The following is a 22,810-nucleotide window of genomic DNA, read 5'->3' as shown; positions in this document are numbered from 1 at the left end:
TAGTGTTAACTACAGCCATCTGTATCTTTTTACCAAAATCTACCACCATTTGTCTTTCCGTATTCCTTTCATTAACACCATATCTACCCAACACCTCATCACCACTGTTCCCTCCACCAACATGTCCATTTAAATCTGCTCCAATAAACACTCTCTCTTCTTTAGGAACCTGCAAAACAATTTAATCTAACTCTCTGCAGAATTCCTCTTTCTCCTCCAAATCACATCCTACCTGAGGAGCATAAGCACTGATGACATCCATCATCACCCCATCACTCTTTACCTCCACTACACTCTTACTAAACTCATCCTTCAGGATTACCCCTACTCCATTTCTCTTCCTGTCTACACCATGATAGAAGAGTTTGAAGCCACCACCAATGCTCCTGGCCTTGCTCCCCTTCGACTCCTGTACACACAGCATATCAACTTCAACTTCAACTTTATTTATAGAGCACTTTAAAACAACCATAGCTGACACAAAATGCTGTACAATATGTAAGGAAGGCAATCACACCAAAACAATAAAAAAAATAAAATAAGTAAAAAAAAAAAATATATATATATATATATATATATATATATATATATATATATATATATATATATATTAGTGGTGGGACTTTAATGCGTTAATTTCGATTAATTAATTACAGGAAAATTAATGCACTAAAAAAATTTACGCATTTTAACGCACGATACACTTTTGCATCGTGGAATGTTTCTCAGTGCACGAGTTCCAGGCGTACAGATTATATGGACGCACGATAAGATGAGCATGATGCAGATGACTAAAGAGGCTACGCTGGTGGATGGGAAATTTAAATATAAGAAACTTCCAGATGGAAGTTCAAACAAAAATAGTGTTATTTACACTTTATGTAGGAAGGAGTTCGCTTATCACAGGAGCACTTCCACCCTTCGTTACCACCTCAACGCAAAACATGTTGCAGCTAAAGCTGGGCGTACACTGTACGATATTTTAAATCGTGTACTCAGCTCCAGCTCAAACTGTACGACTAACTCGTTGCGGAGAGTCGGCTCGTGGAGCTGCTTCAACAGTGCGATACTCTCACGAGGAGCGATTTGATTTTCAAACATGTTTGATATTCTTGCGACGCTGCGATTTCTGATCGGGAGTTGGTCGTGAGGTGTGAATCGCTCCTCGTTTACCTGTGTAAACTATACGATGCACGACACGCGATTGAGCCGAAACGAGTGAAAAATCGGCTGAAAATGGGCCAAAAATCGCACAGTGTACGCCCAGCTTAACGCACAGGTCAGTAATGATAACTTAAGCTGGGCGTACACTGTACGATATTTTAAATCGTGTACTCAGCTCCAGCTCAAACTGTACGACTAAATCGCAGGGTTTAAAAGTTCACAGCTCACGATTCATATACTCACACTATACGACCCGACGCTCTCATGCGATCTCACGAGGAGCGATTTGAATTTCAAACATGTTTGATATTCTTGCGACGCTGCGATTTCTGATCGGGAGTTGGTCGTGAGGTGTAAATCGCTCCTCGTTTACCTGTGTAAACTATACGATGCACGACACGCGATTGAGCCGAAACTCGGCCCGATCGAAAAATAGTCGCACGAGTGAAAAATCGGCTGAAAATGGGCCAAAAATCGCACAGTGTACGCCCAGCTTTAGCTGCTAAATGTATTCCTAGTACGATAGGGTGACCTAAACGTCCGCATTTCACATCCTGTCCCGGTCGTCCCGGGTTTTTTTAAAAGTGAGGAAATGTCCTGGTTTTTAAAGTACCTTCATTGGACCATTAAGACTGGATTAAACTTTCGCGAGTTTATACATGACGAGTCATATTATTTGTGTTGTTCGCTCTCTGTGGTCGAAGAAAGGCTTACAAGAAGCGCTGCACATTGCGTCAACTGATGCAAGTTATGAACTACTGTCCAGGGGTGAGTTTCCCAAAACGTTCTTAGCACCAAGTACTTCTTAACCTCGTACGTAAGAACAAGGGAAAAAAAACAGGTTATTGTGAAAGGGAAGTAAAACAGGTTATTGTGAAGAGCGCCACAAATGTGGCTCTGACTGGGGATCACTGGACCTCTGTTAGCAACAAGAATGATCTTGGTGTGACAGCTCATATTATAGATGATGAATGGAAGATCCAGTCATTTGCTTTGAGCATGCAGAAGACCACTTCTAGGCACTATGGAGATGCCTGTGGCAGAGGCCTGGGAAATTTAAGAAAAGTATACCATCTAAAATGGTATTAAAAAACATCTTCTGATTTACTTCAATTCTTCCAATATCCTGAGCAAAACTCCCAAAATTAAACAACATTTTTGGTCAGAATTTCCAATGTTCTGAACTGTTTTCTGCACACCACACATATATTGGTCTGTGTAGTAGACTGGTGGAAAAATAAACAAGATGTTGAAGTTTGATTATGTTCATTGATTCATTCATCATTCAAACTTAAATTAATATTTCTCATGTTAAATACTGAAATGCGATTAAAATGTGATTAATTTCGATTAATTAATTACAAAGCTTCCGATTAATTCGATTAATTTTTTTAATCGCGTCCCACCCCTAATATATATATATATATATATATATATATATATATATATATATATATATTATAAAATTATAAAACACACAAGTACAATAGGTACAATAGGTAAATAGATATTAGATAGAATAAATACATGTTAGATAAGTAAATATTAAAACAATAAAACAAGAGGAGCAGAGGCTCACGTATTTTCGAGCGCCAATGAATAAAAATACGTCTTTAATCTGAACTTTTAAGTTTTAAAAGTGGACAGTGAAGAGGCCTGTCTGATGTCAAGTGGTAGGCTATTCCATCATTTAAGAGCCGTGACTGAAAAGGCTTTATCTCCTCTAAGCTTACGCTTTGACCATGGCACCTCCAGGAGCAGCTGATCAGCTGACCTAAGACACCGAGTGGTGGTGTGAGGGTGAAGTAGCTCGGTGAGATATGGAGGCGCATGTCCATTTAAAGATTTAAAAACAAATAAAAGAATCTTAAAATGAACTCTAAAATGTACAGGTAGCCAGTGGAGGGAGGCCAGGATTGGAGTAATGTGTTCCCTCTTGTGTGAACCTGTTTAAAGATGGGCAGCAGCATTTTGCACCAACTGAAGGCGCTTGAGGGAGGACTGGCTGACTCCAAAATATAGAGCACTACAGTAATCCAGCCGAGACGTAATGAAGGCATGGATTACTGTTTCAAAATGCTTACGTGATAAAAAATACTTTGTTTTTGCCAGCTGCCTCAGGTGGAAGAAGCTGGACTTGACTACAGCACCAATCTGGCAATCCAATTTAAAATCACTGTCCATCTTAAAACCCAGATTTGAAATGATTGGTTTCAAATATAGTGCCAAGGGGCCCAAATCAACAGAGGAGACATCACAAAAACCACTAGGACCACCACCAACACCATCACTTCTGTTTTCTGTTCATTAAAATTTAAAAAGTTTAAGGCCATCCATTCTTTAATTTCTTTAAGGCATAACAGAAGTGGTTTGATGGAGTAGGCATCTTTCATTTTCAGAGGGACATAAATCTGACTATCATCAGCATAACAATGAAATGAGATGCCATGTTTTCTCAGAATTGAACCCAGTGGGAGCAGATAGAGTGAGAAGAGGAGGGGTCCTAAAATTGAGCCCTGGGGAACCCCACATGACAATGAAGCTGTGGAAGATTCTGAGCCAGCAAAACTAACACACCAAGTTCTGTCTGATAGATATGATCTAAACTAGTGTTGTCAAAAAATCGAAGTAGAAGCTGAAGTGCTGTGTGGAAATACATTGGATTCGAAGCAGATACAGATGGAAAACCAAGCGGTGCTTTCGGAACATTTCAACGAAGGGTGCTACAACCTGGTTTATACTTGACGCGCTGCGAGCGTCTCGAGGGTCCGCGCGGCGAAAATGACGTAATCGTGGTGGTCTTGCGCGCTTCGTAAGGTCGTGCACCTCTCAAATTTTGTAACTTCGCGCGCGTTCACCTCAGCGCAATGAACAATGTTTGCAGGGTTCATACGCCTTAATGAGGTGGAATTAAAGCACCTGTACGTCACTTTCAAGGTCCATTTCAATATTTCCCAGCACGTTAAACTTAAATAAGTTAAATACATATACTCGAAATAATTCGCTTTTTATCACATTATTTAATGATTGTTTATTTTCAAAACGCCCAATCTTAACGTCTTCACGTTCTCTCATGTTTCGTCCTGGAATTACAAGAGTATTTGTTAACGTAATACAAGAGAACTGTTCAGTCAGATAGATATTTGTTGTGAAATGAAGTAGTTACAATTTCAAGCATTTTCAAGTACTTTAGCCTAAATTCCAGCACTTTTCAAACCTGAAACACAAAGCAACATTAAAATTGGTCAGGTAAATGTTCCTTCCCCTGTTTTTGAGGGGTGTTTCTTTATACTACCACATATCGTTTCGGACAACACTGCAAAGAATGTGAGACTGCAAAGAATATAAACGCCTCCGCGGTTCGCACAGGGTCGAATCGCTACTGTCACTCGCGAAAGTATATGTGGAGTACACAAATATTTATGATGCTTTAATTACTTTTCTGCAATCTCCAACAATGTACTGTGTGTACCGGGGCATGCAAGCGTTAAAAGTATTGTCCGAAGATGAATGTGAGGTCCCAGTATCGCTTTGGGGGCGGGTCAAGGGAATCGAAAGTGAACGGTGGGTTAAGAGCAGTAAACGTGTATGCTTGCTCTCCAGCCATATAGAGAGAACAAATGAGTATTTACGTGTTTTCAAACGAGAGAAAGTATGTCTTTGTGAGCACCAGCGTTGAGAGTGAGACGAGCAGGTCTGAGGGCTCTTTAAACTAGACTCCGGTGCGTATTGAGTCAGGACTGGCCTCGGGGAAAATTCAGCTGTTGCGTAGCGCACGAAATGGCGGACGTGCCCACCTTCGTGTAGCAAGAAGAGCGCGTGAGGCCCTTTCTGCAACGTGCATGTGGCGGAGGATACGGCGTTGCCGCAGGGGAAGGCTGTTGGTTTATTTTTTTGTACACTTTCCTATGTGTCCGTGTGCGCACGTTTAGGCTAGCGTTAGCTACAAGTTGAGCAGGAGCCGTATTCACGCACAACGCGAGGGATTGCGACCGCGTCTACCGTCTGGCGGCAGCGGGGAAGCGCCACACAGAGACTCAGCGTGTTCCCGGTCTTCAGAGACTGTTTCTCCGTGTCAGACTGTTGCCGTGTACCCTGCCATCCAGACGACATCCTCTCAGCAGTTCGCCTCCTCAGTTGAAGGGAAGTGATTTATTTTGTATTTGTTTGTCTTTCCTGGGTATTTTATTTATGAGGCTACGTTAAGAAAGAGTATTTTGCCTCGTGATCAGAGATTGTGATCAGAGACTGAGATCCACGTGACCGTTCGTAGACTCTTTCTCTCAAACCATGGACTGCCAAATACACCCAGAGTGGGAGTGCAGAAATAATATTGTGGATTATTTACTGCTGTCATTGTCATTTGTTTTATTTAATTTCAGAGGAACACCCAGATTTATATATGTTTTAAATGAATAAACTATGCTAATAATTGTTCAAATTATAGTTGTTTAAGTATAGTCACTGTTTGAGTTATATTGTGTGTATGTGTTGGATGCCCAACAGGGTATTTACTGTGTTACTGATATACCTACCTTGGAGTGGGGGCGTCTCACCTGTCCTGTCCTGATCTAGGGAGGGGGAAAGGGGGGTTAACAAACCTGTAGCCATTCACAGTGTGGTTAACACCAATCCTTCGGGTCGCCACCGTGTCAGGGTCTACCGAAGCCCACCTCACCATTTCAGGCAGTGGCTCACCTTACATCTATTTATTGGGGAAGTTAGAAGCCATAGTGTAGAACAGGGCAGGCTATCCATACTTAAACAAATAAGCACCGAGGCTAATTGTACTGGAGGGTGGGGACCCAGATCCTTCCGCTCTCCCGTCGTCCAAGGTGAGGTTGCTGCTACTACCCCCACAAAACGGGGCTTGACACCCCGTTACAATTGGCGTCACGAACAGGATAGTCAGTAGGTGCATTTCAAGTAGGCTGTAGCTGTTGGTTACAGATCTGTCAATCTTAAGATGGCTGAGCTGGAACAGTTAAAGAGAGAGTTTGAGGAGATGCAGCGAAGGCTGGCTGAGCAGTCTGGAGCTTTGCAGCAAGCTAGAGAGGAGCAGAGAGAGGCACTCTCCCTGGCCAAGGCTGTTATAGATCAGCAAGCTGCTGCCCAGAGGAGTCCAACTGCTGTGTATATCCCTCGGGATCGCAAGCTGCCAGAGTTTAGTGGGAGCTTGACAAAGCCAGGTGACATGAGCATTGAGGAATGGGTGGCAGCGATGAAGTCTGCATTTAAAGTCATGAAGGTTACAGATGTGGATTGTATTGAACTAGTCAGGCAGCAATTAAAGGATGAAGCCAAAATGACAGTGAAGTTTATGCTGAAAGGAGAGGAGGAGAGTGTTGATGAAATATTCTCCACCCTTTTGAAAGCTTATGGGGACAAGGTGCCTATAGGCACAAGACTGAAGGAGTTCTATGATCGGATACAGATGCCTGGTGAGACTATCCGCTCTTACGCATACGATCTGCAAGAGAAGCTTAGTCGAGTCCTCAGTAGGGATTCCAAGCATGTACCTGATGCTGATGCTGTGCTCAAAGAACAACTGGTACTGGGCTTACGGGATGACTTCTTGAGGCGTGAGATGAAAAGGAGGGTAAAGGACGAGGAAGATTTAACTTTTGCCCAACTGATGCAAGCCGCTATCACCTGGTTTGAGGAGGAGGAGGTGCCAGCATCAAGTGGCACAAGGAGTAGCTCCCGTTCTAGAGGCGTTGTGAATGCTGCTGCAGCAACTGCAGGTGCTTCCCCAACACTAACCCTTGAGATGCTACATGAGGCTATAGAAAAGATAGCTGCACATCAGAAAGAGTTGTACGAAGTTGTTCACAGCCAAGAGAAAGCAAAGCTTCAGCAAAAGAGGCCAAGGAAGCTGCCTCTGAAAGATAGCGAAGGAAGGTATGTTTGCTATACATGCAGAGAGCCAGGCCATACCAGTCGTTACTGCCCCCGTAGCGAATAAGTAAAAAATCATGCTGCCCAAACTAAACAGGGGGAAGCAACAGGTGAAGCTGCAGTCAGGAGCCCGCAAGTTAGACAGAACAGTCAAGACTCTTCAGTAGTCTGGAGTAGGACAGGTAAGACAGTCTCACAGGAAGTGCCTAGCACGCTTAGAGAAAATGCATTTGGGGACTGCTTAACCATTGAGGTTAAGATAGCTGGTGTGAAGACAAACTGCCTCTTAGACACTGGATCAGAGGTCACTACAATAACAGAGTCTCACTTCAAACGACATTTTGAAGGAGAGGAACTGATGCTGTCATCAGCTAGCTGGGTAAAGCTTACCGCCGCAAATGGGTTAGACATACCTGTTCTTGGATGCCTGGAGGCAGACATTGAGTGCATGGGGAGGACGCTTTATGGGAAGTGTGTGTTTGTGCTAACAGACACCAGTCCAGATGTAGCAGACATGAAGGGGCTCTCTGGCATCATTGGAATGAATGTGATAAGTGGACTTCGAGACCTTTTCATTACAGGAGATGGATTAAAGCCGATGGATAAGCATAGCCGACACACGGGGGAGGCGAGTGTACGACATGTGCTCGCCAGAGTTGAAAAAGAATCGCAGATTATTGGCCCTGGTGGCAAGATTGGCTTTGTTAGAGTGGCTGGAAGAGATGCAGTTACTATTCCACCCTTTAGTGAGAAGGTACTAGAAGGCCGCTGCAGAGTGCCACCCAAGGTAAAGTGCCAAGTATTGGTGGAGCCTACACCTAGAGCAGGTATTCCGAAGGGGCTTATGGTCGCAAACGTGTTAGCCAAGACAGAAGGGGGCAGAGTGCCTGTGAGAGTGTTGAACTCGAGTGAGAGGCCCATAAGATTAAAACCCAGGGCCATGGTGGCATCAGTACATAAACCACAGGAGGTGCTACCAAGACGAATGGTGGAGCTTGAGGAGAGCAACGGGGCTTTACATGTAAAGGTGGTTGAAGAGGGTGACGGTCACCCCCAGGAGTGTGATGCAAATCACATGCCTATTCCAGTCCAGGTGAACTCCGATGCCCTTACTCCATTGCAGTATAAGGAACTTTTAAACTTGCTTGAGAAGTACAAGGATGTGTTCTCGAAAGGTGACCACGACTACGGTTATACTACGGCTGTGATGCATAGTATTCCCACAGGTGATGCCCCACCCATTAAACAGAAGCACCGGCGGGTCCCACCTCACGTGTTCCAGGAATTTAAGAAGCATGTGCAAAGCCTTGTTGATCAGGGGGTCCTGAGAGAGAGTTCCAGTCCATGGGCATCCCCCGCAGTTATAGTTGTCAAAAAGGACGGGACAGTACGATTCTGTTGTGATTATAGAAGGCTGAATTTGGTCACATGTAAAGACGCATACCCCCTTCCACGAGTGGAGGAGTCACTCGACGCCCTAGGAAATGCTCAGCTGTTCTCGACACTGGATCTGACAGCAGGATATTTCCAGGTGGCAGTTTGTGAGGAAGACAGAGAGAAGACTGCTGTTGCAACACCATTTGGGCTCTTTGAGTGGTGTCGTATGCCGTTTGGACTCTGCAATGCCCCAGCCACTTTCTAACGACTTATGGGGGTGGTGCTGGTTGACCTTGCTTTTGACATATTACTGGTGTACCTTGATGACTTCATCATTTTTTCAAAGGACTTTGAAAGTCACTGTGAGCGACTAGAACTTGTACTCACTCGTCTAAGGCACCATGGGTTGAAGCTGAAACCTAGCAAGTGCTTCCTCTTCCGCTCAGAAGTGAAGTTCCTGGGGCATGTGATTTCTGCCGAAGGGGTCCAAGTAGATGATGAAAAGGTCAGGGCCCTGCACACATGGCCTACTCCAAGGACAGTGAAGGAAGTGAGACAGGTGCTAGGGTTCATGGGCTATTATAGACGCTTTGTACCCAATTTTTCACATTTAGCCAGGCCATTGTATGGCTTGTTGGGAGGAGTGAAGGCCAGGGAGAGAGCTCCTGGACCAATCACCTGGAGTGGGGAATGCCAGAGAGCATTTGAGAGTCTCAAGCAGTGCCTAATGTCTCCACCAGTGCTTGCCTACCCAGACTTAACACTACCTTTCACACTTACCACTGATGGGAGCCTACAGGGCATAGGGGCTGTGCTTAGCCAAAAGCAGGGGTGGACAGAGCGGGTAATAGCCTACGCAAGCCGGGGCCAACGGGGGTCAGAAAAGAATGACAAAAACTATAGTGCATTCAAATTAGAGTTGCTAGCACTTAAGTGGGCCATAACGGAGAAATTCAGGGACTACCTGATGTTCACAAAGTTCACTGTCGTCACAGATCACAATCCACTACGATATTTGGGGACGGCCAATTTGGGGGCTGTCGAGCAGAGATAGGTAGCTCAGTTGGCAGAGTATGATTTTGATGTTCACTATAAACCAGGGAGGCAAAACACCAACGCCGATGCCCTGTCGAGGATTCCTTCCCAAGAAGAGCCTGAAGTGACTGATGTGGACAAAGACTTCATACAGATTAAGACAGAGGAAGTGCGTGCATGTTTATGGCCTGCCACAGAGGGGATGAGGAATGAGTCCGCTGTACAGGCTGCCGTTAAAGCTTCAGTTAAGAGGGGGGCCTGTGGATATAGCTGGAGTGAGATCGAAGAACTGCAAAGAGAAGACCCTGTCATCCAACTAATCTATGGTGCTGTGCTGAGTGAGAAGAAGCCTAGCCCTACTGAACAACGCGCTATGAGCTTGAAACAGAAGAAACTGTGTAGACAGTTTGACAGGTTGAGACTGCGCCAAGGGGTGTTGTTTCGTTGTATATGCCACCCAAGAGATGGAGAGGATGTATGGCAATTGATTGTACCAGAGTCATTGCAAAGAAGGGTTTACGAAAGTCATCACGAACATGGCGGGCACTTCGGTGAGAGGAGTACCCTGCAAATGATGAGACAGAGTTACTACTGGCCAACCATGACTTTGGACGTCCAGCGCTGGATCACACAGTGCAGGAGATGTGCACTGGCAAAGGATGTATTTCCAAGGATTCGTGCACCCATGACGTGTAGTAAAGTCAGTGTTCCACTGGAAGTGCTTGCAATGGATTACACCCTGCTGGAGAGATCCAAAGGTGGTTATGAGAATGTGTTGGTGCTCACAGATATGTTCACCAGATTTACCATTGCAGTACCAACCAAGAACCAAACAGCCCACACAACAGCTAAAGCCCTCCTGAAGCACTGGTTTGTTCATTATGGCTGCCCTGCTCGATTACACTCAGACCAGGGACGGAATTTTGAGTCCAGCTTAATCAAGGAAATTTGTGGCGTTTATGGTATAGCGAAGAGCCGTACAAGCCCGTATCATCCACAAGGGAACTCTCAGTGCGAGAGATTCAACCGGACGATGCATGACATGTTACGGACCTTGCCTCCGGAAAAGAAGAGGGATTGGAAAGAACATCTTCCCGAATTAGTAATGGCATATAACAGTCATGTCCATTCCTCCACGGGTTATTCGCCTTTCTACCTCATGTTTGGGAGAGATGCAAGGTTGCCCTTGGATGTGCTTGGAGGAAAGGATTTAGAAAATAGTGACATTGACAATCTGGATGACTGGGTAAAGGATCACCATGAGCGGATGAGGACTGCTGTAGAGGTTGCAAGAGCGGCCACACAGGGAGCCTCTAAAAGGCGAAAGAGAGCGTACAATCGTAGGTCTTACGGTGCCCTTGTCAGACCCGGTGACCGGGTGCTCCTGAGGAACCACAAACCTAGGGGCAGAAATAAGATACAGGATAAATGCGAAGCATAGCCATACATTGTCTTGAAGCAAAATCACACAGATACACCAGTGTTTACCATACAGCCTGAAAAGGGAGGGCCCACTAAAGTCGTTCATAGGGATCAACTCAGGCACTGCACATTCCATTCCATAGGGATTCTGAACATTCCGATTCAGATCACGCCAATGTTATTTACATACCAGGAACTAGGCAGACACCTGACAGGGAGTAGCACTAGAGGGACCCCATTCAGCTGGGGATGTAGATGCAGATACAGGGACAGAAGGGGGATCTGAAGATGCTGATGAGTCAGATACAGGGAGTGACCATGTTGGCACGTTGAGGCGCTCAGACAGGCAGGGCAGGGGCACGCTTCCTTGGAGGTACAGGAACGATTATGTTTTGAAATAAATGATGTTAAATGTACGATATTCTTGGTTGAAGAAAACGAGTTTGTTGTTTGAATGTAAAAAAAAATAAAAATAAAAATGTTTGAAGTTATGGCTTCCACACCTGAAGTGTAACTATTGTTCACATCTATCTGTTTTGTTTGTATTTCAGAGATGAGGCCTGCTGGAGGATGGTCGCTGGTATGGCAGGGTTTAGCAGGGGGGAATGTGGAGTACACAAATATTTATGATGCTTTAGTTACTTTTCTGCAATCTCCAACAATGTACTGTGTGTACCGGGGCATGCAAGGGTTAAAAGTATTGTCCGAAGATGAATGTGAGGTCCCAGTATCACTTTGGGGGCGGGTCAAGGGAATCGAAAGTGAACGGTGGGTTAAGAGCAGTAAACGTGTATGCTTGCTCTCCAGCCATATAGAGAGAACAAATGAGTATTTACGTGTTTTCAAACGAGAGAAAGTATGTCTTTGTGAGCACCAGCGTTGAGAGCGAGACGAGCAGGTCTGAGGGCTCTTTAAACTAGACTCCGGTGCGTATTGAGTCAGGACTGGCCTCGGGGAAAATTCAGCTGTTGCGTAGCGCACGAAATGGCGGACGTGCCCACCTTCGTGTAGCAAGAAGAGCGCGTGAGGCCCTTTCTGCAACGTGCATGTGGTGGAGGATACGGCGTTGCCGCAGGGGAAGGCTGTTGGTTTATTTTTTTGTACACTTTCCTACGTGTCCGTGTGCGCACGTTTAGGCTAGCGTTAGCTACAAGTTGAGCAGGAGCCGTATTCACGCACAACGCGAGGGATTGCGACCGCGTCTACCGTCCGGCGGCAGCGGGGAAGCGCCACACAGAGACTCAGCGTGTTCCCGGTCTTCAGAGACTGTTTCTCCGTGTCAGACTGTTGCCTTGTACCCTGCCATCCAGACGACATCCTCTCAGCAGTTCGCCTCCTCAGTTGAAGGGAAGTGATTTATTTTGTATTTGTTTGTCTTTCCTGGGTATTTTATTTATGAGGCTACGTTAAGAAAGAGTATTTTGCCTCGTGATCAGAGACTGTGATCAGAGATTGAGATCCACGTGACCGTTCGTAGACTCTTTCTCTCAAACCGTGGACTGCCAAATACACCCAGAGTGGGAGTGCAGAAATAATATTGTGGATTATTTACTGCTGTCATTGTCATTTGTTTTATTTAATTTCAGAGGAACACCCAGATTTATATATGTTTTAAATGAATAAACTATGCTAATAATTGTTCAAATTATAGTTGTTTAAGTATAGTCACTGTTTGAGTTATATTGTGTGTATGTGTTGGATGCCCAACAGGGTATTTACTGTGTTACTGATATACCTACCTTGGAGTGGGGGCGTCTCACCTGTCCTGTCCTGATCTAGGGAGGGGGAAAGGGGGGTTAACAAACCTGTAGCCATTCACAGTGTGGTTAACACCAATCCTTCGGGTCGCCACCGTGTCAGGGTCTACCGAAGCCCACCTCACCATTTCAGGCAATGGCTCACCTTACATCTATTTATTGGGGAAGTTAGAAGCCATAGTGTAGAACAGGGCAGGCTATCCATACTTAAACAAATAAGCACCGAGGCTAATTGTACTGGAGGTTGGGGACCCAGATCCTTCCGCTCTCCCGTCGTCCAAGGTGAGGTTGCTGCTACTACCCCCACAAAACGGGGCTTGACACCCCGTTACATATAAATCTAGCTTAACACAACGAATCTGGCAAAACACCTGAAGGACCAGCACGCAGATTTGTACAAAGAATTTCAAGAGGTTGGTGATTATTCCCATTTCTAGTATTATTACAGCATACAAGATTATATGTCCGATTATGGTATGCTAGCAAATGTTAGTTATATTCTTGGTTTAAGAGCCGTAATTGCGACAGCATACAAAGAGAAAAAAAGAGTGATCATACTACAATGGATCAATCATCTATGAGTGTTTCTCAACCTTTTTTCAGTTGTGGCACCCTTTATATGCAAGCAAAATTTTAAGGCACCCAAGTGTCCAAGGGGGGGGGGGGGGGGTGTCAAACGTAAGTTGTCGATGGGGGGGTTGTAAAATGGACACAAATTAAGTATTATATTGCGATCTATCGATCGTTGGTGGTTGGTGCCAGAGCGAACTAGTAACTCATTGAATCATAGATATGGATCAGAGGTAAATAACTTACAGTCAGTGGGAAACCTGCGTAATCACGTGCTGACCTTGGTAAGGGTCATATGCAGGTCATATGCACGCTTTGAGCGTGACACTTACGCATTTTAGCGATTTCACATGCTCTCACACCACACATGGAATTTCTCACGCTTGAATATTATTATTATTATTATTTATTTATTTATTTTTAAATAATCTAATCGCCGCACACCGCAGCATATTCAGCCAATCCATCGGTTGTATATTATAACAGGTTGAACCAATCAGAATATAGATCGTGCTGTTGCTTGGTAAACTTTAGCCAGCCCGCTCCCCAACCACACACACACACACACACACACACACACACACACACACACCCGCTACACTAACCATCGCGACAGATTCCAATCCCCCCCGCCTGAAAAAAGCCCACGCCCATCAAACTTGAGAGATCTGGTCAGATGAATTAATTTTAATGATTTTTAAAGCGTATAATAACTTCAATTTTTAAAACTATAGTTTTTTTATTTCACATCAGAATATTTTGAAGGCACCCCCGATGAAGACAGACGGCACCCTGGTTGAGAAACACTGATCTATGAATACTGAACTCGACTCTAATACTGAAGTTAAAGTTACTTAAAGTTGTTTAAAGTATACTTAAATACTTTTTGCACTAGCCTTTTTGCACTAGCCTAGACTTCTAAATGTGAATTCCAGAGTGCACTACTATTATTTATGTTAATTTATATTAATGTGCAATTACAAATTTTTCTGTTTTAATGTGGTAAGGACTACACCTTTTATTTATTTTACATTTGTGAAACGAAATACAATATTCATTTGTTTGTTTATTAAAAAAAATTAAAAGGCTTTGAAACGGAAATGAGCACAGTATCTGACTTTGGTATCGAAAATGGTATCGAATTTCAATATTTTTTTAAGTATCATAATTCTTAGTATCGTGACAAGCTTAATCTAAATCATTTCAAAGCACTACCAGAAATGCCCACCAGGTGCTGTAGCAGAGAGACTAAAATGTTATGGTCAACGGGATGTTAAATCCAACAGGATAAGGACTGCGTGGTCACCCGAATCATTGGCCAAGAGGATATCGTTAAAAACCCTGATCAGTGCTGTTTCTGTGCTATGTAGGGTTTTAAGAATCCAGATCTATCTTCCTCCTCTCAATCGCATCAGCTAGCTCTCTCCCCTTACCTGTCATAGAGCCCACATTCAACGTACCAACTCTAACCTCCACCTTCCTGCTCTGCCTCCTCTCCTTCAGCTTCAGAACCCTCTTCTCCCATCTCCTCCTCCTCCTCCACCTTGTCCCAACAGTAGTCCAATTTCCACTAATGCCCTGTTGGACAACAGCACCAGTGGCGGTCGTTGTTAAGCCGGGCCTCGACCAATCCAGTATGGAATTTCTATTTTTGATCCACATCATTTGATTTGGCACAGTTTTTACACCGGATGCCCTTCCTGACACAACCCTCCCTATTTATCCGGGCTTGGGACCGGCACTAAAATACACTGGTGTGTGCACCCTAGTGGCTAGGTTTTTCCCTCACCTCTCTATGATAGGAAATAGGACAACTCAGCACACCCCCAATGCTGACACACACACACACACAAACTCAGCACACCAAACCCAAACACACACACACACGTATACACACATTAACTCAGCACAATTCCTACTATTCCCTACTCCCTATTCTGACTGTGTGTTTCCCTTCTTTTCATTTGTTTGTTTAGTTATAGGTACACTCACCCTGACATGGCTAAACAAAACAATTCTTAGTTACTTAAACTAAACTCCATTTTAAACAGTAAAGTACAGTAACAATTCCCATTCATAAACCTCTCTGGTTTAGCAACTACATTGGTACATTAGCTAACTACACTACATTAATAAACACTAAACAATACTGAAAAAGTATAGATCAAATACCTGAAACATGTGTCAGCTTTTTCTCTGGGTTCAGTCAGGAGTTCATCAGGATCAAGACTATTAGTTCTGACGTAGGGGAAGTATCACAGATTGTGTAACCAACATTAGCTACTCTCCAACCGAGTACTGAAGCTTCTGAAGATAAAGTACATTTGGAAAATACAATAATAATCTCTTTAGAAAGAGAAAACCAGCTCAACCAGATTTTTCTCACATTGCATGACACCTTCATACGTGGAGCTGAATGAGCCTGTCTAATAAATTTGTTTATGCAAATATGGCCCTGCCTGTGTACCAGTGTACATTATGAATTGTTAACATGATACTGGCAGCTTTAGGGTCCAAACACTATGGTGACATAGTCCACACCACTATAATCACATAAAATAAATGTTTATAGAGTATACAAGTCTCCATACAGTAAATTAAGCAATAAAATAAGTACAATAACCACAGATTAGCTAGGTTTGTTCAACGTGTGTGTGTGTGTATGGGTGTCAGTATAATATTTTTATAGGTCTTTTGCCTATTTAACATTTTATATAACATTTGTTGAATGAGCAAGTTTAAACAAATGAGACATAAGAGCAGTTTTTGAATTCTGAAATAGAATGCGGTGTTCGTATGTGTGTGGGGAGTGTTGACGTTAAGGGAGCCTACATGACAAGTGTTTTGACACAAGCTCACGGTGACAGAGACCGGTAGCCTACTTCTCAGGAAAACTAGATGCGATAGCAGCTGCAGAAAAGTCATTGGTAGCATCCAGAGACATAGTGAGGTACGCCCAACTCACACTTCTGGTCAAGAATGCAGTTTCTCAATTTTTTACAGGACCAGAAAGTAGCACATTTGTCCACAAAGGTATTTGGAAACGATATCACTCCCGACACGTTATTTTGCCCAAGCAGCTGAGCTCACTGTTCCTTATCAGCTCAGGGTCAAAGATTAACCACCAACTAATCTCACAACTGTTGGAGGCCGTGCTACCGCCTTCACAAATTGCAATAATCAAATGTGCCGCACACACCAGAACAGGCGACACAGTAGCAAAAGGCAATGCCTTCACAGATGCCACAGCCCAACACACAGCTTTGCAGGCTCCACACACACAAATGATGCTAATGGATCACAGTAACAGAGAAGACACACCCCTAACAACCAAAGAAATACAAACACAAGCCACAGTGAAAGAAAAACAGAGATGGGCAAAAGGTGGGTGCAAAATGGTGGGGGAGTCTGGATACACACAGAGACAGGTAAGCCGTGTCTCCCAACAGCCTACGTGTCTGATAGCAATTGCTCATTGGAGGAGTGACAATGAAAAGATTCAAAACATTTTGAAGCAATGAAGCGCAAAGAGAAAAAGCTTCGAATGTCATCAACTTGTTTGCTGCTAGTATTTATACTCACTATATAGGATTAACTTCTCTGACCAAAGTAGCTTGATGCATACGTTTCAGCCAGTTCTTTGCTTGCATCTCAGACCTACACAGCAAAAATGCCAGTGTTAAATCAACTCTGAGAGTGTTAAATTTAACACTGAAAAAGTGTGTATATGCGTCCACTCTTTTCAGTGTTAATTTAACACTAACACTAGTGTTAATATTTTTACACTCAGATAGTTATTTTTTTAACACTGTAGGAAGTAAAAAATTAACACTGACTAACGTATGTCTAGTGTCCGTGTTAATATTTTTACACTCAGATATAGTTATTTTAACACTTTAAGGAGTTAAAATTAACACTTGTTAACTGTTAATTTTACACCACACTAGTATATTTTTACACTTAAATCTAGCAATTTCAACACTGTAGGGAGTTAAAATCTAACACCTCCTAGTGTCACTAGTACTTTCCACTAGTGTCATTTTAATAAAATGTTACACTACTGCAGATGAAAATGCTACACTGACTTCCAATGCATTCAGACCAATGGGTGTAAAATTTGACTACTAATAAACCACCCACCTTTAACCAACACAACCACCCAGTAAACCCATCTCAAAAATACACAAGGCAAACACTTCTTTAGAAGAATTCTCTTATTAAATGGCCACCACACCACATTAACAATTAACAGTTTGCATGGATTCACATATAATTACAATATGGAACAAGGTACACTTGATCATTGGTGTCATATGAAAATTGCCTATCACAAGGTCTGTAATATACCAGATCATTTTCAGAGATCACTGTGAAAACCTCATTTTTCTCCTCAATACCAAATGCATTTAAATGATCATCAAAAAAAATATTTGAGACTTTACAAATCAAAAGATAGGCATTTTTGTCTTTAACAATGATACTGTCAATCCTGTTGAACAAAGGCATCTCATTTTCAACTCCAGTAATCACATACATCCCAGTTTGATAGTCTGTGCCATAGTTTTTGACCCAGGAAGTGGTGGAAACTGATGACTCATCAAAGGCTTCATTCAGCACCTCTCCACCCTCTATACTGCTGACTGGGACTTCTAAGATAGGACCAAACTGTAATCTCTGAAAATAAAAGTTCTCAAAATGAAATGCCAACTGAGTCTGATGTTTCTTAACTAGAGTCTTAGCAATATTTTTGAAGTTATTTACAGATTTCTTGAAAAAATTGTGCTTCCCTTCAAACCGCATACACCAAATGTGTATTAGTGGCCCAATTCTTCTAATCGTGCTAGGATAGTGGATCATATGGTGATGTTTTGGAATGAGATTGTGCTCTGGGAAGATGGATTTAAAAAGGGTGTGATGTTCAAAAATGAGATGTTTCAAATAACAAGTCATTCCATGAGATACAGTGGGTGAAAACACAATGTTTACAATCTGAATTAAAAGGAGTAACAATTGCCAACAGGTATCCTCTCTTTCAACCAAATCTCCAAATATCAGTGGGGCATTGCGGAGAAGGCACCAAGACTGGATAGCATTGAGTCCAAGATCTTTGCTGTTTTCTTTCAGACAACGAACTCAGGGATATTGACTTCTTGATCAGATACTGAAACACAAGCTTTAACTCATATTGCACCACTCCCTCTAGCAGGTCATGCATTATGTCTACAGCATAATTGTTTGACGAATGGAAAAACTGAAGGGAATTGAGTGGACAGTCTCGTTTGACACCAAATGTTGATTTCAAAGCAGGATTTTCCTGGATAACATGAACATGCTCTATATGAAGGTATTTTGTACATAGGGTTAAACCTGGGTGATCTTAGGTTAACACAACGAATCTGGCCAAACACCTGAAGGACCAGCATGCAGATTTGTACAAAGAATTTCAAGAGGTTGGTGATTATTCCCATTTCTAGTATTATTACAGCATACAAGATTATATGTCCGATTATGGTATGCTAGCAAATGTTAGTTATATTCTTGGTTTAAGAGCCGTAATTGCGACAGCATACAAAGAGAAAAAAAGAGTGATCATACTACAATGGATCAATCATCTATGAGTGTTTCTCAACCTTTTTTCAGTTGTGGCACCCTTTATATGCAAGCAAAATTTTAAGGCACCCAAGTGTCCAAGGGGGGGGGGTCAAACGTAAGTTGTCGATGGGGGGGGGGGGGGGGTTGTAAAATGGACACAAATTAAGTATTATATTGCGATCTATCGATCGTTGGTGGTTGGTGCCAGAGCGAACTAGTAACTCATTGAATCATAGATATGGATCAGAGGTAAATAACTTACAGTCAGTGGGAAACCTGCGTAATCACGTGCTGACCTTGGTAAGGGTCATATGCAGGTCATATGCACGCTTTGAGCGTGACACTTACGCATTTTAGCGATTTCACATGCTCTCACACCACACATGGAATTTCTCACGCTTGAATATTATTATTATTATTATTTATTTATTTATTTTTAAATAATCTAATCGCCGCACACCGCAGCATATTCAGCCAATCCATCGGTTGTATATTATAACAGGTTGAACCAATCAGAATATAGATCGTGCTGTTGCTTGGTAAACTTTAGCCAGCCCGCTCCCCAACCACACACACACACACACACACACACAGACACACACACCCGCTACACTAACCATCGCGACAGATTCCAATCCCCCCCGCCTGAAAAAAGCCCACGCCCATCAAACTTGAGAGATCTGGTCAGATGAAATTAATTTTAATGATTTTTATAGCGTATAATAACTTCAATTTTTAAAACTATAGTTTTTTTATTTCACATCAGAATATTTTGAAGGCACCCCCGATGAAGACAGACGGCACCCTGGTTGAGAAACACTGATCTATGAATACTGAACTCGACTCTAATACTGAAGTTAAAGTTACTTAAAGTTGTTTAAAGTATACTTAAATACTTTTTGCACTAGCCTTTTTGCACTAGCCTAGACTTCTAAATGTGAATTCCAGAGTGCACTACTATTATTTATGTTAATTTATATTAATGTGCAATTACAAATTTTTCTGTTTTAATGTGGTAAGGACTACACCTTTTATTTATTTTACATTTGTGAAACGAAATACAATATTCATTTGTTTGTTTATTAAAAAAAATTAAAAGGCTTTGAAACGGAAATGAGCACAGTATCTGACTTTGGTATCGAAAATGGTATTGAATTTCAATATTTTTTTAAGTATCATAATTCTTAGTATCGTGATAAGCTTAATCTAAATCATTTCAAAGCACTACCAGAAATGCCCACCAGGTGCTGTAGCAGAGAGACTAAAATGTTATGGTCAACGGGATGTTAAATCCAACAGGATAAGGACTGCGTGGTCACCCGAATCATTGGCCAAGAGGATATCGTTAAAAACCCTGATCAGTGCTGTTTCTGTGCTATGTAGGGTTTTAAGAATCCAGATCTATCTTCCTCCTCTCAATCGCATCAGCTAGCTCTCTCCCCTTACCTGTCATAGAGCCCACATTCAACGTACCAACTCTAACCTCCACCTTCCTGCTCTGCCTCCTCTCCTTCAGCTTCAGAACCCTCTTCTCCCATCTCCTCCTCCTCCTCCACCTTGTCCCAACAGTAGTCCAATTTCCACTAATGCCCTGTTGGACAACAGCACCAGTGGCGGTCGTTGTTAAGCCGGGCCTCGACCAATCCAGTATGGAATTTCTATTTTTGATCCACATCATTTGATTTGGCACAGTTTTTACACCGGATGCCCTTCCTGACACAACCCTCCCTATTTATCCGGGCTTGGGACCGGCGCTAAAATACACTGGTGTGTGCACCCTAGTGGCTAGGTTTTTCCCTCACCTCTCTATGATAGGAAATAGGACAACTCAGCACACCCCCAATGCTGACACACACACACACACAAACTCAGCACACCAAACCCAAACACACACACACACGTATACACACATTAACTCAGCACAATTCCTACTATTCCCTACTCCCTATTCTGACTGTGTGTTTCCCTTCTTTACATTTGTTTGTTTAGTTATAGGTACACTCACCCTGACATGGCTAAACAAAACAATTCTTAGTTACTTAAACTAAACTCCATTTTAAACAGTAAAGTACAGTAACAATTCCCATTCATAAACCTCTCTGGTTTAGCAACTACATTGGTACATTAGCTAACTACACTACATTAATAAACACTAAACAATACTGAAAAAGTATAGATCAAATACCTGAAACATGTGTCAGCTTTTTCTCTGGGTTCAGTCAGGAGTTCATCAGGATCAAGACTATTAGTTCTGACGTAGGGAAAGTATCACAGATTGTGTAACCAACATTAGTTACTCTCCAACCGAGTACTGAAGCTTCTGAAGATAAAGTACATTTGGAAAATACAATAATAATCTCTTTAGAAAGAGAAAACCAGCTCAACCAGATTTTTCTCACATTGCATGACACCTTCATACGTGGAGCTGAATGAGCCTGTCTAATAAATTTGTTTATGCAAATATGGCCCTGCCTGTGTACCAGTGTACATTATGAATTGTTAACATGATACTGGCAGCTTTAGGGTCCAAACACTATGGTGACATAGTCCACACCACTATAATCACATAAAATAAATGTTTATAGATTATACAAGTCTCCATACAGTAAATTAAGCAATAAAATAAGTACAATAACCACAGATTAGCTAGGTTTGTTCAACGTGTGTGTGTGTGTATGGGTGTCAGTATAATATTTTTATAGGTCTTTTGCCTATTTAACATTTTATATAACATTTGTTGAATGAGCAAGTTTAAACAAATGAGACTTAAGAGCAGTTTTTGAATTCTGAAATAGAATGCGGTGTTCGTATGTGTGTGGGGAGTGTTGACGTTAAGGGAGCCTACATGACAAGTGTTTTGACACAAGCTCACGGTGACAGAGACCGGTAGCCTACTTCTCAGGAAAACTAGATGCGATAGCAGCTGCAGAAAAGGCATTGGTAGCATCCAGAGACATAGTGAGGTACGCCCAACTCACACTTCTGGTCAAGAATGCAGTTTCTCAATTTTTTACAGGACCAGAAAGTAGCACATTTGTCCACAAAGGTATTTGGAAACGATATCACTCCCGACACGTTATTTTGCCCAAGCAGCTGAGCTCACTGTTCCTTATCAGCTCAGGGTCAAAGATTAACCACCAACTAATCTCACAACTGTTGGAGGCCGTGCTACCGCCTTCACAAATTGCAATAATCAAATGTGCCGCACACACCAGAACAGGCGACACAGTAGCAAAAGGCAATGCCTTCACAGATGCCACAGCCCAACACAGCTTTGCAGGCTCCACACACACAAATGATGCTAATGGATCACAGTAACAGAGAAGACACACCCCTAACAACCAAAGAAATACAAACACAAGCCACAGTGAAAGAAAAACAGAGATGGGCAAAAGGTGGGTGCAAAATGGTGGGGGAGTCTGGATACACACAGAGACAGGTAAGCCGTGTCTCCCAACAGCCTACGTGTCTGATAGCAATTGCTCATTGGAGGAGTGACAATGAAAAGATTCAAAACATTTTGAAGCAATGAAGCGCAAAGAGAAAAAGCTTCGAATGTCATCAACTTGTTTGCTGCTAGTATTTATACTCACTATATAGGATTAACTTCTCTGACCAAAGTAGCTTGATGCATACGTTTCAGCCAGTTCTTTGCTTGCATCTCAGACCTACACAGCAAAAATGCCAGTGTTAAATCAACTCTGAGAGTGTTAAATTTAACACTGAAAAAGTGTGTATATGCGTCCACTCTTTTCAGTGTTAATTTAACACTAACACTAGTGTTAATATTTTTACACTCAGTTATTTTTTAACACTGTAGGAAGTAAAAAATTAACACTGACTAACGTATGTCTAGTGTCCGTGTTAATATTTTTACACTCAGATATAGTTATTTTAACACTTTAAGGAGTTAAAATTAACACTTGTTAAGTGTTAATTTTACACCACACTAGTATATTTTTACACTTAAATCTAGCAATTTCAACACTGTAGGG

General features: G+C 42.4%; 1 protein-coding gene across 7 annotated transcripts in view; it reads right to left on the bottom strand.

Moving 5' to 3' along the window:
• Window positions 1-21,160, bottom strand: part of LOC143527889 (globoside alpha-1,3-N-acetylgalactosaminyltransferase 1-like) — a 204,937-nt gene extending 183,777 nt beyond the window's left edge. For 2 of the 7 annotated variants that reach the window (XR_013134302.1, XM_077023250.1), the window contains exon 1: window positions 15,396-15,591. The gene's annotated coding sequence lies outside the window, so the exon portion shown is untranslated. Of the gene's footprint in view, window positions 1-5,699; window positions 5,736-10,732; window positions 10,875-12,635; window positions 12,672-15,395; window positions 15,593-16,805; window positions 16,881-21,000 lie in introns of those variants that run through there. The other 5 variants (XM_077023255.1, XM_077023254.1, XM_077023251.1 and 2 more) reach the window with 5 other exon arrangements.
• Between the last annotated feature and the right edge of the window lie 1,650 nt (window positions 21,161-22,810).

The sequence above is a fragment of the Brachyhypopomus gauderio genome, chromosome 12 (assembly GCF_052324685.1).
Source record: "Brachyhypopomus gauderio isolate BG-103 chromosome 12, BGAUD_0.2, whole genome shotgun sequence".
Lineage (NCBI taxonomy): Eukaryota > Metazoa > Chordata > Actinopteri > Gymnotiformes > Hypopomidae > Brachyhypopomus > Brachyhypopomus gauderio.
Note: the sequence above shows the minus strand (reverse complement) of the source record. Positions and strands in the feature narration are given on the sequence as shown.